The sequence below is a fragment of the Eptatretus burgeri genome, chromosome 6 (genome assembly GCF_056783735.1).
Source record: "Eptatretus burgeri isolate ZD-2024b chromosome 6, Ebu_testis_v1, whole genome shotgun sequence".
NCBI lineage: Eukaryota > Metazoa > Chordata > Myxini > Myxiniformes > Myxinidae > Eptatretus > Eptatretus burgeri.
Genome location: NC_140966.1, coordinates 17,057,156 through 17,072,981, shown reverse-complemented (window position 1 = coordinate 17,072,981; position 15,826 = coordinate 17,057,156). Strand labels below are relative to the sequence as shown.

Below are 15,826 nucleotides of genomic sequence, written 5' to 3'. Positions count from 1 at the left end.
CTACACTGGCCAAAGCTCTTGAAGTGAGTAAGCCAAATGAACTTTGAACAACTCAAAATCGCATTGTCCGTGATGGAGCTATAGATATAAGTGTAGCTGCTGCACACTTCAAACAAGCAAGGCCAAAACAACAATCGAACCCACCACCACTATCGCCATCATGCAGGAGACCAACCCTGAAAAATCTGCAGATCAGTGCACTACAGACAGTAGCTTCATCACCTGGTGATAAATGGAGGCTGGCTGGCTCTCTTGTTATCAGGAAAGTAAATGTTCATCAGAATTGATACTGGAGCACAGTCATGATTTTTCGATGATTTATCATGGCATTCACCACCACATTTTTAAAAAGTCCATAACCCAGTCAAAAGGTGCTATCAATATAATCAAAGCAGAAAAATCAGTGTATGTATACAATATATATATACAATATATATATATATATATATACAATATATATATATATATATATATATATATATATATATATATATATATATATATATATACATATATGTATATATTGTTGCGATTCTGAGAACCGCATGCATACAACAGATAGGTGTCCCAAGACAGTTATTCCATTATTATACGTGTAGATAGTCCCCTTCCTTTTGTTTAGCGGGACAACAAGGGTGTGCGTTGCGATTATCTAATAGCTAGAGTTGCTTAAATCATTTTCTTCTTCATTTCATCCCCACTCTTCTTCTTTTCTGATTATTCCTTAGGTAAATCAGCCACATGCGCCTTCATTGTAAGCTGGGGAGAATTGCCGATTGCATTGAAAAGGCATGCGAACAAATACCTCAAAAGAGGCTGGCGAATAGAGTGTTCACAGCACGACGATCCACGGTACCCTCTGCCCCGCTTGCCCCTCGTCTCTTTACCACAGCGTTTTGGAGTGTTCACAGCACGACAATCCATGGTACCCTCTGCCCCGCTTGCCCCTCGTCTCGTTTACCACAGCGTGTTTGAGTGTTCACAGCACGACGATCCACTCCGTACAAAACACGTACAGAGGCCAATGAAGCAGACTCCACGCCGTGTTGGGCAGGATACGAGTGTGCGGGTGGAAGCGGCTTGTTCTTTGTTAACCTCAATAACTGACACATATTGGTGTTTGACCCGCACACACGCTGGCGGAGTCATGTGAACACGAGCACCGGCCACGTGCATAATGGTGGAACCACATGCACTGCATGGAATGTGCTCGAAAGCAGACACGTATGCCGCTCGTGAAACGTGCATGGATTTATCCATGGCGATGTACCTCCGGTCCTCGCTGGCAGCAGTGGATTCTCCATGGATGGTGAACGTCTTCTCATCTTTGCGACCAGCGTGGCTGCGATCGAGCCAGGGAATATACAGTGCAGCCCATGTTGGCGCGTGCCGAACGAACGCGTTGATCGGTGCTGGTCGGACACCCGAGCGGGCGTGCAGGACCCTCAACCGCTCGCTCTAGTGGTTTTTGCAGGATGATTCACGTGCCAATTTTGGTGTGGGCGATTCATGTCATTTCTTGGGTTCGGAGCGCAATATTGCCGCTGTTTGAGGTGGCCTTGCCGGAAACGAAGTGAGGCGGTTTTCGGCCCGAGTTGGCGGGCCACGTGAGGGGTCGGGGCCAATCGGAGCGCCCGATTCGGGTGATGACGTTTGGATTCGGCATGGCCCCTCCCCCCGAGCTGCGGGCCCTATAAAAGTCGGGGCAGTCCCTCTTGCCGGGTCGGTCTGTGGTTTCCTGCTTCTCGTCTCCGCCTCCTCGTCTGCGCCCACGCCTCGTCAACACCGCCACGACCCGCTTCCTGCTCATCATCTCCGCCCACACCACATCGACCCCACCCGCCTACCTGATCCCACCCACTGCTCCACCCTCGCCCTCTGGACTCCGCCCTTCTCCACTCGAGCTCCTCCTTCACGAGCACAGTCTCCACACGTGCGGCTTGGGCCAGTGGCAACGCACCCACTGTCGGGTACCGCACCCCGGAGCATTCCCCCCCCCCGAAACATATTGGTGGCATGTCGTGCCATCCGGCGCACAGGTGCTGAGATCATAGCCTCAACCCCCCCCGCCCCCCCCCCGGTTGCAAAACTCCCTCTTTATCGGTGTGTGTGTGTGTGTGTGTGTGTGTGTGTGTGTGTGTGTGTGTGTGTGCACGTGCGCGTGCGCGCGCTGATGCCTGTCTCTGAAGTAAGACTGTAGAAGACTGTTATCATTGTTATTGTTATTATTTTCACGTCAAGTCTGCTCTGTGTCCCCTTTCGTAAGTTGCCTGTTTATTGTCGCACCACGCTTCTTTCTATCTCTGCACAACACACCCTAATAAATCTTCCCTGTGCCACATAGCTTTCCTCGCCTACTTGTAAATAAATAATTATTATTAGGAATGTTCCCAGCTCGTCTTTGTGTTTTCTTCCATTGAACCAGCATGGTCCGAATCCAACTGTAGCCGGGACTTTATTCCCAATGATCCGTTCCTTTTAGCCGGTACATCCTTGGCAGTGTCGCTCGGCTGCATCCGATCTGGTAAAGTGATCCGGTCCGGTAGAGTGATCCGGTTTGGACAAGGCATACCGAGGGCGTGTTTCCCCGGTAATTAAGCCATGTGATTAATTAGGTAACCCGGTTAACCCATAGATGGGAGGACCCTAGGTCACACGGTTGAGTTATTGGCATCCATTTCGTCGGTTAAGCGATCTGCTGCGTCACGGAATTATCCATGTGCGACGGCCTACAATTTTGGGGAGTCTGGTGGGAATCGACATAGCTTCCCCCACCTAGTGGTCTTCTCGCCCGATTTCCCCCCCCCCCCCGGCCCGCAACAATATATATATATATATATATATAAATATATATATATATATATATATATATATATATATATATATATATATATATATATATATATATATATAGTTGGATATGATCGGAACATTGATATTCCCACTCCATAAACAAGTGTAGTCTCAGTAGAAGCCAAAGTTAAGTTATTTCGTCAAAACCACAAGGCTGTCGAAAATGAGTTTGCAAATTGTCAATGATGGCAGTCTATGACAGATCACAGACATGTTTAAATTGGCAGAAATTACTTTAATAACGTGTGTAACCACCAGTGACCCCAATACAAGCTTGCACATGTCTTGCCATCGACCAAACCAGATGCTTTCGCTGTGGGATGTTACACCATTCTTCACGCAGGACCACTTCCAGTTCATAAAGATTTTGCTGGTAGATTTGGCCACCACATACAGGCCTCCGTAGGATTCCCCAAACATGTTTAATCGGATATAGCTCGAGATATTGCAAGCCAATCCATGCAAATGATAGTGCTTCTGAAGTGCGGCATTGAGACCATGTGCACAGTGTGGATAGGGGTTATCATCAATAAAGAGGAATTTCAACGACCATGATATTGGGCTCGAAGAACGACTAAGGGAATAACAATCTCATATCTTCTCTGAGAGTAGTCATGCTGACCCTCCAAATGATGACAAGACCAGTTCTTGGCCAACTTGAATGCCAGCCCATACCATCAGGCTTCTCTCACTCAACCAATTATGTTGCCTCATGGCACAATTTGTAATTTGTTCCTCACTGTGTCTCCAGACTTTCACACTTCCATTGCTGAAGTCGAGGCAGAATTTTGACTCGTTGAAGAAAAGACATGGAGCCAAGAGTTCACTGTCGAGTTGTGATATGGTTGTGCCCATTGGATGCTCTGTTTTCATTAGTGCTGTGTGAGAGATATGAAGCAGAACTTTTCTGGACCTCTTCCCACTGACCTGAAACCTTTTCTAAACTGTCTGATTGAAATATAATGGTTAATTGCTCTTTGCACGTCATTCTGGAAATGTTCCAACTGTTTAAAAGCGGTTCCTTATGGCATGCTTTACAAGATAACGTTTCTCATCAAGGGTTGTAACCCTTGGGGTGACCTGAATATGTCTCAATAAACTGTCCAGTCTGTTGTCAGTGCCAAGAAATGACACTGATGAACATTGTACTGGAAAGCATTGGCAGTCGGAGCCATTCCCCATTGAACCATCCCGATGGCACGAGCCAACTCATTTCGTGTTAAGTGACGTTTTGCCATTTATATCCTGACTTAGACCACATGGATGGCATTTTATAGAGGGTACTGAGAGGGCTTGTGCGCAGACATGTGCACAGATTGTGGGAGATATGATTTACATGTGAATTTCAATGATGGATTAAAACAGGTGCCGATATCCTATTGCATATGTTGCACATCCGATTTTCACATTTTGTTCTTTCCTCCAAAGCCATGGCTTGTATATGCATGATGAATAAATTCCCGAAAATTGAATCCATATTTTTCATTTTGAAAGTTACTCATTTTTTGTGAGGGAATAGAGAAGTAAACATAAAAATGAGGGTGATTTTTCAGCTAAATGGTTTGAAATGTTTGCAAAATGGGTACATGAAGATACTTGAAAAGGTTGTATTTTTTGTACAAAAGAGTCGAGTCTCATGGAGTGACAAGAACACAGAATTGTCGAAGACAGAAGAGAACAAAAAGAACAATAGAAGGTGTGGTGAGGGGCGGGGAGAGGGATGACACCAATATCAGGGGAGAGGGACAAAAAGAAAAAGAAAAAAAAAAGAGTGATTTCGAGGAAGAAAGGATATGGAGAGGAAGGGGAGGGGAAGGTGGGTGCAGGGATTGAACAAGCTGAATACAGACACAAACTTTCAATCACAGAAGTGACAGGGAAAACTGGGGAAGAAGCGGAAATGAAACCAAATAAAATAACAAAAGAAAAGCGAGGGAGCAAAAATAGGAACTATGAAGTGAAGGTGAGCAGTGATTCTTGATTTTGGAAGTTTCGCGAAGCCAGATTTTTCTCATGTCATGAACAAACTTTGGTACGTCATGGGTGATGAAGCTTGTCGTGAAGCTTCAGACCCAGTTTTTATCCCCCGCCGCGTGGCGGAAGGGGATATTGCTTTTTTTTTTATGTCATCACGGGTGATGAAGGTTGTGGTCAAATTTCATTGAAATCACACGTGTAGTTTCTGAGAAGAAGTTGCAAGTATTTGTGGACAGACGGATGGACAATGCGCCATCACATAAGCTCCCCGGAACTACGTTACAGCTTAGGTAAAAACCATCCTTGGGAATATTATTACAAACGAACTACAGTTGGAAGCTATCCGGGGGCTCAGTAACGATCCTGAAGAGAGCCCTTTGCACAAAACTTTGAGAACAGAAAACTTCACAGCTTGGTCCATGAATCGTAATCCCTTACCGAAATGAAGGTGGATACATTGAGTCCACCCTGGGAGGACTCCATTCTACATTCTGCAACCCTCATATGTGGATAGCAATCAACGACACACACACACACACACACACACACACACACACACACACACACACACACACACACACACACACACACACACACACACACACACACACACACACACACACACACACACACACACACACACACACACACACACACACACACACACACCTGTTAGGTCTCTGTTTCACCTCATGAACCCCACCTACATGTGTGTATATATATATATATATATATATATATATATATATATATATATATATATATATATTAAGTCGTCGACTTACGACCGACCAGCTGTAAGTCGATTTGGTCGTAAGTCAGCCAACCTTTATTTTTACCTTATTTAGAGTGTATTGGCCTTTGAAAAAGTTTCCGTATGTATATTATACTGTAAATGATATAATAATCATCTGTAAGTCATATTTTATTAACATTTTCTTTGTTAACCTCCGCCATCGAAGATGGACGGAGGTTACTGTTTTCACCCCTGTTTGTTTGTTTGTGAACAGTATTACGGAAAAACTCCTGGATGGATTTCGACGAAACTTGGTTGGGGATTAGGTATGGTCCAAGGATCATGCCATTAGATTTTGGACTCGGTCCAAAAACGGCCATTTTGAAAAAATATTTGAATTTTTGTTTTTGCATTTCTACATGTTTTTAGTGATTTCCAACCCCCAAAAAAGTAAATTTGTTAGAGAAAAAACCCCAAAATTTTGCAACTTTTTTTTCAAAAAAATTTCGATTTTATTTTTAAAATATTTGAAATTTTTTTTGTTTTTGCATTTCTACATGTTTTAAGTGATTTCCAACCCCCCCAAAAAATTTGTTCGAGAAAAAATAACATTTTGCAACTTTTTTTTCAAAAGAAATTCGATTTTTTTTTTTTTTGGCATTTCTACATGTGTGTTGATCTCGTTTAGTTTATTCAATCGTGGTTCAGTGGAGTCTGATCCGTTTTGACCTACAATGAATAGGGTATCAGGTTCACTTAAGTGACCCAGCAGTATTGGCGGCGGAGGTTTTGCACTCTACCGAGTGCTCCCCCTCTAGTTCATTATTGTTATAACCATGGTTATAAAAACCATTTTTATTGTTACTGTATAACGTTTTTACGTCCGTCAGGTTTAAGTCAAACACTGCATCAAACAGTACAATTGCTTTAATATTTGAAAAAAACAGACGAAAATACGAAAAATAGAAAACATTTTACAGTAGTTACAAAACATACTAAATTAATAAAATACAAAACATGTTATTGGTCACTCGTGCTTGGCTGTGGATCATCGATGTTATCGTCGATGTTATCAGCTAGGGCAGTGCTCAGGGTAGCCAGAGGAGTTGTTTTTTTCGTAAACATGGTGAGCTTTGTCTGAATCGTTTGTTTCATTTTCTCCAAGTAAATTTCTCGATACGGACGAAAAACATCGTGTGCCATCCGTTCAATCCTTGCAAAGCTTTCAATATTTGGCTCCATTTTCTCAAAATGTGAAAGAACTTTATTTAATTAAGATAAACCTTCTGATAATTCCTTAGTGGTGAATTTCCTTTCTGGCTCTTCCTCCTCTTCTTTCACCTCTTCTTCTCTCCTTTCTTCTTCCGCCACTCTTTCTTCTTCCAATTCGATTCGCTCTTCATTTGTAAGTTCTCCGGATTCTTGGTCTCGCAACTCCTCGACATCTTCCACTTCACACTCCAAAGAAAGGTCTTTTGCCAGTTTTACTATTTTTTCCCGAACCCCTTCAAGTTCATGTTCACTGTCAAATCCAGCAAAAGTATTAACATAGCGCTTAACACACTTTTTCCAAATCCCATTCATGCACTTCTCTGTCACAGCCTCCCAGGCGGTAGCGAGATTCTTGATACACATATAAATGTTGTATTGATTCCAAAAGTCTCGCAACGATAGTTCTGGGTCGGCATCTATAGCGGCTATGGCTTGGGCGAAGGTAGTTCTGAGATAGTTCGCCTTGAATGCAGCAATTGAACCTTGGTCCATAGGCTAGATAAGTGGAGTCGTGTTTGGCGGCAAAAAAAACCACTTTCACATCCGGATGGAGATCAGCTTCATGAGGTGGATGTCCAGGCGTATTATCTGGTATCAATAAAATCTTGAAAGGAATTCCTCTCTCCAAACAATATTCACGAACTTGAGGAATAAAACAATTCAGGAACCAGTCTTCAAAGAGTGTCTGTTTCATCCATGCTTTAGCGTTAAAACGAAAATAGACGGGCAGTGTGTGCTTGTTCACGTTCTTGAATGCCCGTGGGTTTTCCGAGTAAATTAAGAAAGGCTTCAGCTTAAAACCCGCGATGTTCCCACCAAGCAGCAACGTCAGCCTATCCTTAAATGCTTCAAATCTAGGCATGCTTTTGGCTTCTTTGTGGATGTAAGTGCATGTTGGCATCCATTTCCAAAACAATCCCATCTCATCCACATTGAAAATCTGCTCTGCTTGATACCCCTCTTGCGTAATTATTTCATCCAGACTTTCAACAAACTTACGAGCTCCTTTCTCATCTGCACTCGCTGCTTCTCCAGTCACTCGAACATTATGAATTTGGAATCTTTTCTTGAATCTTTTGAACCAGCCAGTACTTGCTACAAATTATCGACTGTAGTCTTCTCCGGCGTGCTCTTTCAAAGTCTGAAATCGACTTCTAGCCTTCGTCTGCACAGTAAAGAGGCTTAAAGGTGTCCGTTTTTGGATCTGATCTTCCATCCAAACATGCAGCAATTCTCCATTTCGTGGATGGGCCCGGTCCGTTGCGTCGTTATAACTGTCAATCGCATGGGTGCAGAACCTTTCACAGCTTCACAAATCCTTTCTTTATCTTTCAAAATCGTCGAGACATAGAGTGTGATAACCTAAGATCACGTGCGATCGCATTCACTTTCTTTCTTCCATCGTACTGTTTGATCACCTGCATTTTCGTGGTGAGATCAATGGCCTTTCTTTCCTTCTTGGCAGGCTGAGGAGTAGACAAAGATAATTTCCTCTTGGTAGACATCTTTGGGGTTTGAAGTAAAAAATTTAAGACAAACGGAATGGATAAACTGCGCAATACCGAGACCACGCTAGCACTGCCGGGCGCTGGGGCAGAAACTGTCGTATGCCCAGCTGGGCAACACTCGCGCTGCCAGACGCGGAGCAGTTGTGGCCAGACATACAGTACATATCGCGGTCGCGGGCATGGTCGCAAAGTTGATCAGTCGTAAGTCGCATAGGTCGTAAGTCGACGACTGACTGCATATGTATGAAACCTCTGTTTCACCTCATGATGAACCCCACCTACATATATATATATATATATATATATATATATATATATATATATATATATATATATATATATATATATATATATATATATATATATATATATCTTCTTCTTTCGGCTGCTCCTGTTAGGGGTCGCCACAGCGGATCATCCGTATTATCCGCATAGTGATTTGGCACATGTTTTACGCCGGATGCCCTTCCTGACGCAACCCTGGTCGCGTCTTACGACACAGGGATATGGTATACCTATTTTAACCGGGGTATACACTGGCCCAGTATACTGGTACTCAGTTCACCGACCTCGGAAGGATGACAGGCTGAGTCAACCCCCTGGTGTATTAATTCAGTGGCCCAATGGGGCTTGAACTCAGGACCTTTTGGATCCCAAGCCGCTGCCCTAACCACTGCGCCAACACCAGGCTGACATATATATATATATATATATATATATATATATATATATATATATATATATATATATATATATATATATATATATATATATATATATATATATATATATATATATATATATATATATATATATATATATATATATATATATATATCTTGTATATTATTTCCGAGTTTGTGGTTTCGTGTCGGCGCTATCTTCGACTTTGTTCTGCGCTGGAGTAACGTGATATTCGGCTTACATTATCTCAAAGACCATATGAGGTGTATGGTACAAAAAAAGTAAATAAAATGGTTCTGAAACAGTGAAATCGTATTCCAATTACTGCATTAAAGTAAAATTACTGCTGATACTCTGCATCAGTTCCTTTCTCAAACACACCCACCCCAACATGTCGCGCAGAGCACGGGTTATGCTAGTATATATATGAAACTAGATGACCCGTGAGCCCGTTGGGTTCCCTTTGTGACAGCAGTTGATGAAGAAATCATTTCAAGAAAAAAAAAACGATAGCTCCAGCAAACTATACCACTGAAGTTGTTTGCATTGATCAAATTCTCCCGAAGAGTACTTGACTGAATCGGGAATTGATTTTTTTAATTTTTTTCGTTGCCCGATTTGAACGAAACTTGATACTCCATACCGCAGGAGAATGGTGAGTAAGATGGCCCTACAATTTTTGCGCTATCCTGTACCGTTTTGGGCTGTTTCGGGAACATATATACATACATACATGCATACATACATACAAGATGAGAGTTTTAGTAATATTATATATATATATATATATATATATATATATATATATATATATATATATATATATATATATATATATATATATATATATATATATATCTTTTTTGTTTTTTGGGAGGTTAGAGGTCTGTCTGGAGGACTTTTTAGAGGTCCATCTAAAAAGTAACGGAACTGAGCCTGCTGTGTGCTCCATATACACAACTTGAATGAACGGGTTGTGTCAGTCTTTTGCAACATTCCCGCAACATATATGATTGGTGAAGGTTGACTGCACTAATTGTGTGATTTTTTACAGGTCGTGCTTTACATGTTGTCTTGTCTGAGTCGTGAGCAGAGAGCCAATCTGAAGTTTCTTGCCAAGCGTGGAAAAACACCTTCCGAATCCTTCGCAATGCTGCAGCAAGTCTAAGGGGAAGTAACGATGTCACATGCACGTGCATTTGAATGGCACAAGAGGTTCACAGAGGGACAGGAGGAGGTTGAAGACTATCAACGGTCTGGAAGACCTTCAATGAGCAGAACGGCGGACAACATCGAGCGTGTGAAGCAGATGGTGCGCGCAGATCGTCGACTCACGGTGCAGATGATTGCTGAGGAACTTTCCATCAACAAGGACACTGTCTGGAGCATCATCACTGAAAATCTCGAAATGCGCAAGGTGTGTGTAAAGATGGTCCCCAAGCTGTTGTCTGAGGACTAGATACAGCAAAGAGTCACTGTCTGTCAAGACATTATCGAGCACCTCGAGGACGATCCAGACCTGCTCGGGAGAGTCATTACTGTCGATGAATCGTGGATATTCGAATACGATCCCGAGACCAAACTGCAGAGTCGTCAGTGGAAAAGTCTGGCATCACCAAGACCAAAGAAAGCAAGGATGTCGAAGTCGAAGGTCAAGGTGATGCTCATCGCGTTTTTTGACATCAAGGAAATCGTCCACTTTGTGTTTCTACCACAGGGTCAAATAGTGAATCGATACATGTACAAGGAGATCCTCCGGCGCTTCATGAGATCAGTCCGGGACAAGAGGAGGGATCTGTGGGAGAACAACAACTGGGTGCTCCCCCATGACAATGACCCTGCTCAGGTCCCTGAGCATCCGACAGTTTCTGGCGGAGAGGAACGTGCCAACTCTGGAGCAACCCCCGTATTTGCCAGACTTGGCCCCTTGTGATTTTTTCCTAATCCCCAAGCTCAAGGGGGTGATCAAAGGAACCGATTTCCTGATGTGGAGGCCATCAAAAGGGCCGTGACGACGGCTCCTGTGGATTCCAGAAGAAGCCTTCCGAGGGTGCATCGAAGGGTGGAAGAAGAGGATGGACAAATGTGTGAGACTGGAGGGAAACTATTTTGAAGGGGACAAGCTGTGATTTCAATATATTGTTGTGGTTGACGAAATTCGCAAACCACCATTCAGGTCCCGTAGGTGAGATATCTCTGTAAGTATATGTGTAGTTAGCCCAAACCCGTTGTTTAGAGGGAATAAATGTCATTCATTCAGGCTGCGACCCTTTTAGATAGCCGTTTTTTTTACTATCTTTATTTTGGACCAACCGCCATTACTACCACCACAACCACCACCAACCGCATCTCGACAACCACAGCCACCTTCTCCAGAACCGCCTTCACAACATCCACCTTCTCCACAACCGCTTTCACACACCAACCACCAACCGCAACGCCGCTTCACAACAACAACAACGCCAACAGCCACGACCTTTACCGTCACATCTCGCTCTCGCAACCATCGCATCACCGCCATTCCCGCGCCGCTTGTGGGCACCGATCCTGGACTCGTACAGGGCGCGCACCGAGCAGCGGGTGCAAAAAGCGGCCTTTCCGAGAAATCGGATCAAGAATGATTCACGCCCACTTCTGTTCCGTCCTATCAGCGAGCGTGGGGCGATTTGGCCCCGCCTCCAGGCGCGTCGGAGTATAATCGCTATATGCAGATTCGCGGATCAAGAATGAGTCCCTCTCCCACGACCGTCAGCATGGTCGCGCCTGTCCCCGACCTCTCTCGCGGCCGGCGAACCCTCTCCAGCACTCCTCGTCTGGACGCGCAGGTCCACCTCACAACCGGTGCTGCCGCATCTCCCGTCCGTGCCTTCGTTGACAGGCCGCCCGCCAAGCCGCAAGCGCAGGACCTCTTCCCCCGACAAGACAAGCAGCGCCAAGAAGAAGACGACGTCCAGGCCCAGAAGCTCAAACCACCCGAAGAACACAGGAACTCTCGAAGACAAGGAGACAGGAAGCCTCGAAAAACCTCACTAACTCTCTCAAGGTCCGTGCTGTCCGCCTTTTGTAGCGCGGGGCTCCGCCCTTCGCTCCGCCCCGTTTTCAGCCCCGCCTCCCTTCGAGCTTATTGGAGAAGCCTCTCGAAGGGGGGCGTGCCCTCTCGTTCTCCCTCCACCCCACCCCCTTGGAAGGGCCGGGGGAGTAAGTTTTTGGCTCAGGGCCAGAGAATTATTCCCCCAAAAAGAGGCCCCCCTCTTTTTCTCACCTTTGACCCCTGGCTCGGATCAGACTTCCACCACACCGAGCGTGGATAATTTAGATGGGAGAAACAGGCGGGAAAACCCCCGAGCATCGTTGGTGGTTTTTGTTCTTCCGCGGAGCTCGTAACCGCACGGGGCCTATTGAATGTCGAGTGGCGAAGATGTGGTAGCGTTGATGGTGGAGGTGGCATGGTTCTAGTGTGGTTGGTGCTGTGGTGGGGATGGCGTGGTTGTTGAGATGCTGTTTGTTTGAAATAAAAGATAGAACAGAAAAATGGCTAACTCAAAGCGTCGCAGCCCAGATGGATCACATAAATTCCCTCTATACAACGGGTTTGGGCTAACTACACATGGACTTAGAGATATCTTACCTGAGGACTCTTTATGGTGTAATGCGAATTTCCACAACCGTAACACTACCCCTCCCCTTTTTACAGACTCGTCCCGAGTCGTCAAATTTTCATGTGCCATCATGTGTAGTTCTCCCCTAGTATGTTTTACCTTCGGATCCCTGAGTGCAACATTCATGGTATTCGTGTCCCCAAAATAAATAACCTACGGGATGAATAACTAACTAAACAAACCCACTCATTCAGACGACTTAAATAAAATTGCCGGCACTAAGACAGACATGCCGGGGGCGCACTCATATTTACAGTACATCTTAACACTTTAACTTACAAATTTTACATAAAACCATGGCCCAGGATCAATGGACTCTGCAGGCTGAAAAAGTCAAAAGAAAACCGATGCATAGGCCGCCACTGCAGGCCCGTGTAGTAGCTGCCAACAGGACAGTTCTTGCAGCTTGTAAACTGTTGCTTTCACGATGATCCCAGCATGCATGGAAATGAACAGGGGGGGGGGGGGCAAATGCAAAACAGAACGGGGCTGGTGAACATGGGCAGTGTGCATGGATGGCAAAAGCAGGCAGACAAGGCATGACAAGGCCGCTGTAGCAAACACAGCCAGCAGTGAAGCTGACCGGCGCAGGCCTTGAAGCAATACAGCCGGCAGTGAAGCTGACCGGCACAGGCCTTGAAGCAAAAACAGCCAGCCGATGAAGTTGGCCAGCCTTTGCCTTGCAGTGGAGGGAGTGCGGTGGTGCTGGCCACTCAGAAGGTGGGCTCGGACCTACCTACTGTCTCCCTCACAACCTATCGGCTTTGCCTGTCACTGTCCATACCCACTCCCTTAATTTGTCAAAGATCAATTTAGCCCCAACTTAATTTTTTTGTTGTTGTTTTTATTTTTATCCTCACTTCCCCCTATAAATTGTCCCCTAACCCCCTTTATTGTCTCTGTTAGGCTAACCTATCGTCTCCGAGCCTACTCCCAACATCTACGTTCCCTTCCCGGAGGGGAATGTGGGAGGGCTAGCGTCCTGTCGAGGTCCGACGAAGCCTCAGGATGGCCTCCCCAGACTTCAGCGATCTTAACCCAAAGTGGGTCCAGCGGCCCACATTGAGAGCGAAGGGATGGATGGTGCGGAGGGGTACACTTCCTATCTACCCTATCCATTAACCTTTAAACTACCCCGGGGCTTTCAACAAGCGCCTCTCACTTAATCTACCGGTTCTAACAACCAGGATTCCCGTCGCCTGTGTTGGTGACCTCACAATTTTGGGCCTTGCCCCCCAATTTTCTCTCCGTGCCCTCACACGGTCTCATGGATGGGACGCGTGGCTCTCTTGGTAGGCACTACCCTCTGCCAATTCTCCTACGATGGCACCCCTGGGCACTACACTGCCTCCGAGCCTACCAGCTCCCTAAACACCGGGGAGTCCCCTCCCTGGCGACTCCCCTGAAACGCTCACGTGGCAGGCTGGCTTCCCGGGCCCCTTTCCGAGGGTCACCCGTGCCCACAACACTCCCCACACGGCTAACGGCGCCCCGGGCCCCCGCATCCTGCGGCCGCACCCGTGCCCACTACGCTATCCCGGCCCCCCATGGGCCTCCAAACAACAACAGGGCTCCTGCACCCCTCCAAACAGGTATCGAGCCTACACTCACACCAACAGCAAAACGACTTCCATTTTGTCAATTTAACTAACCCACCAACTCACTTTATCCTGACCCTGGGGTCCCTTGGGTGGGAATCACTCCTCCCCCCCCAATCACTCATCGCACCATGCATTCCCCATTCGCTCCATACACACAGGCTCGCTGGCCTCACTCACTCAACATGTACTCACCTCACAACTTTTCAACACACACATCGCTGATCTCTGCCATCCTGCTGACTACATCCCCTAACTAACTCGTGCTCCCACGTCATCCCTTACACTAAAGCACGTTCCATTTAACACTACCTAGCTAAGCTACGTCCCCTCTACACATCCAAAGTCTGTCCATGTCTCCAAATATCCCATTTTTCCATCCTTGATCTCACCTAAAATCCCTCTACCTAATCCATTCCACGTGCCCTATGAGGACTTACCCCTGCCCCATGAAGCCGGTCGAGCTAAGCTTACCCTTCCCCCTAACTAGTGTCATCCTGTGCCCGGGACAAGGGGGTCTTCCACCCCTTGCCTGTGAATGCTGTTCACCCGAAAGCGAGGCTTGCTTTCGTTTTTTTTTTGTTGTTGCGCAGCACCAGCGCGGCAACTCGCAACCTGCGCACCAGCGCGGCAATTCACAGCCGCGCACCTTTGGCGTGACGTCATGGCATCTGTTCGCGTCCCTCGTCCCTCTTGGACGGTACCATCCGGCAGGGATTCACCCTCCTGCCTGATTCCAACCATACACGCAGCAATGACGTCACCCGGCGCATAAAAAAAAAACACAAGCCCCGTGTCTCGAGGGGTTCCCCACGCGAACACATGTGCTCTGCCCGTTGGAACTTAACACAGGCTCGCGTGGAGAACCCATCCGGTCGAAATCCGTATCCTGCCTAAACTTTGTCCGTCGCGGGATCGGCAACATTCACCGCTGGCGTTTCCGGACCGGGTTTCACTCCCGCAAGCGAGCACGTGGCAGCCTCGTGCGTACCACAGCACGGACCTCGTGCTCACCGCCATGTAAACCCGGCGCGGTCCCCAAAATAGCTACGGCCGCTACTCGGCCCCTGTCCCTCACATGTCGCCGTCGTCGTCTCCATTTTCTCCACGTGCTCAAACTCCCGCGTGTCACGAGACTAACACACCTCACCATTACACTCACTCTTGGAGATGCGGCTGCGTGCTCCCGCATGCCCACCGTCATCTCCCTCACATACCGCGCTCTCACACACAGTCTCCCTTGCACTCGGCCGTTCACTCACGCATGCCCTTTCTGGCTTACACGTGGGTCCTTCCACTCGCGGTGCCCCTTTCACACACGGCGTGCTGAGAAGCACGCATCCTGGCACACTCACCACCACACCACTCACGCACGGGGTCGTTTCCACACACGGGGGTGCACTCACACCTTTCACCACACACGGGGGCGCACCTACACCTTGCCCCACACACACCGGGACAACCACACTGGGGATTAGTGCCACCACAAGGGGTTCCGGTGTCTCTATACCCCCCAAGCTCGGCGTGCACCCGTTCGCA

The 15,826-nt window shown here is 46.6% G+C and overlaps 1 long non-coding RNA gene across 1 annotated transcript in view; it reads left to right on the top strand.

Moving 5' to 3' along the window:
- The window catches only part of LOC147024356 (uncharacterized), a 98,097-nt gene extending 93,769 nt beyond the window's left edge, over positions 1-4,328 (top strand). Inside the window, exon 3 of the long non-coding RNA XR_015058816.1 lies at positions 3,605-4,328. This is a non-coding gene — a long non-coding RNA (uncharacterized LOC147024356). The remainder of the gene's footprint in view (positions 1-3,604) is intronic.
- Positions 4,329-15,826: the final 11,498 nt, after the last annotated feature.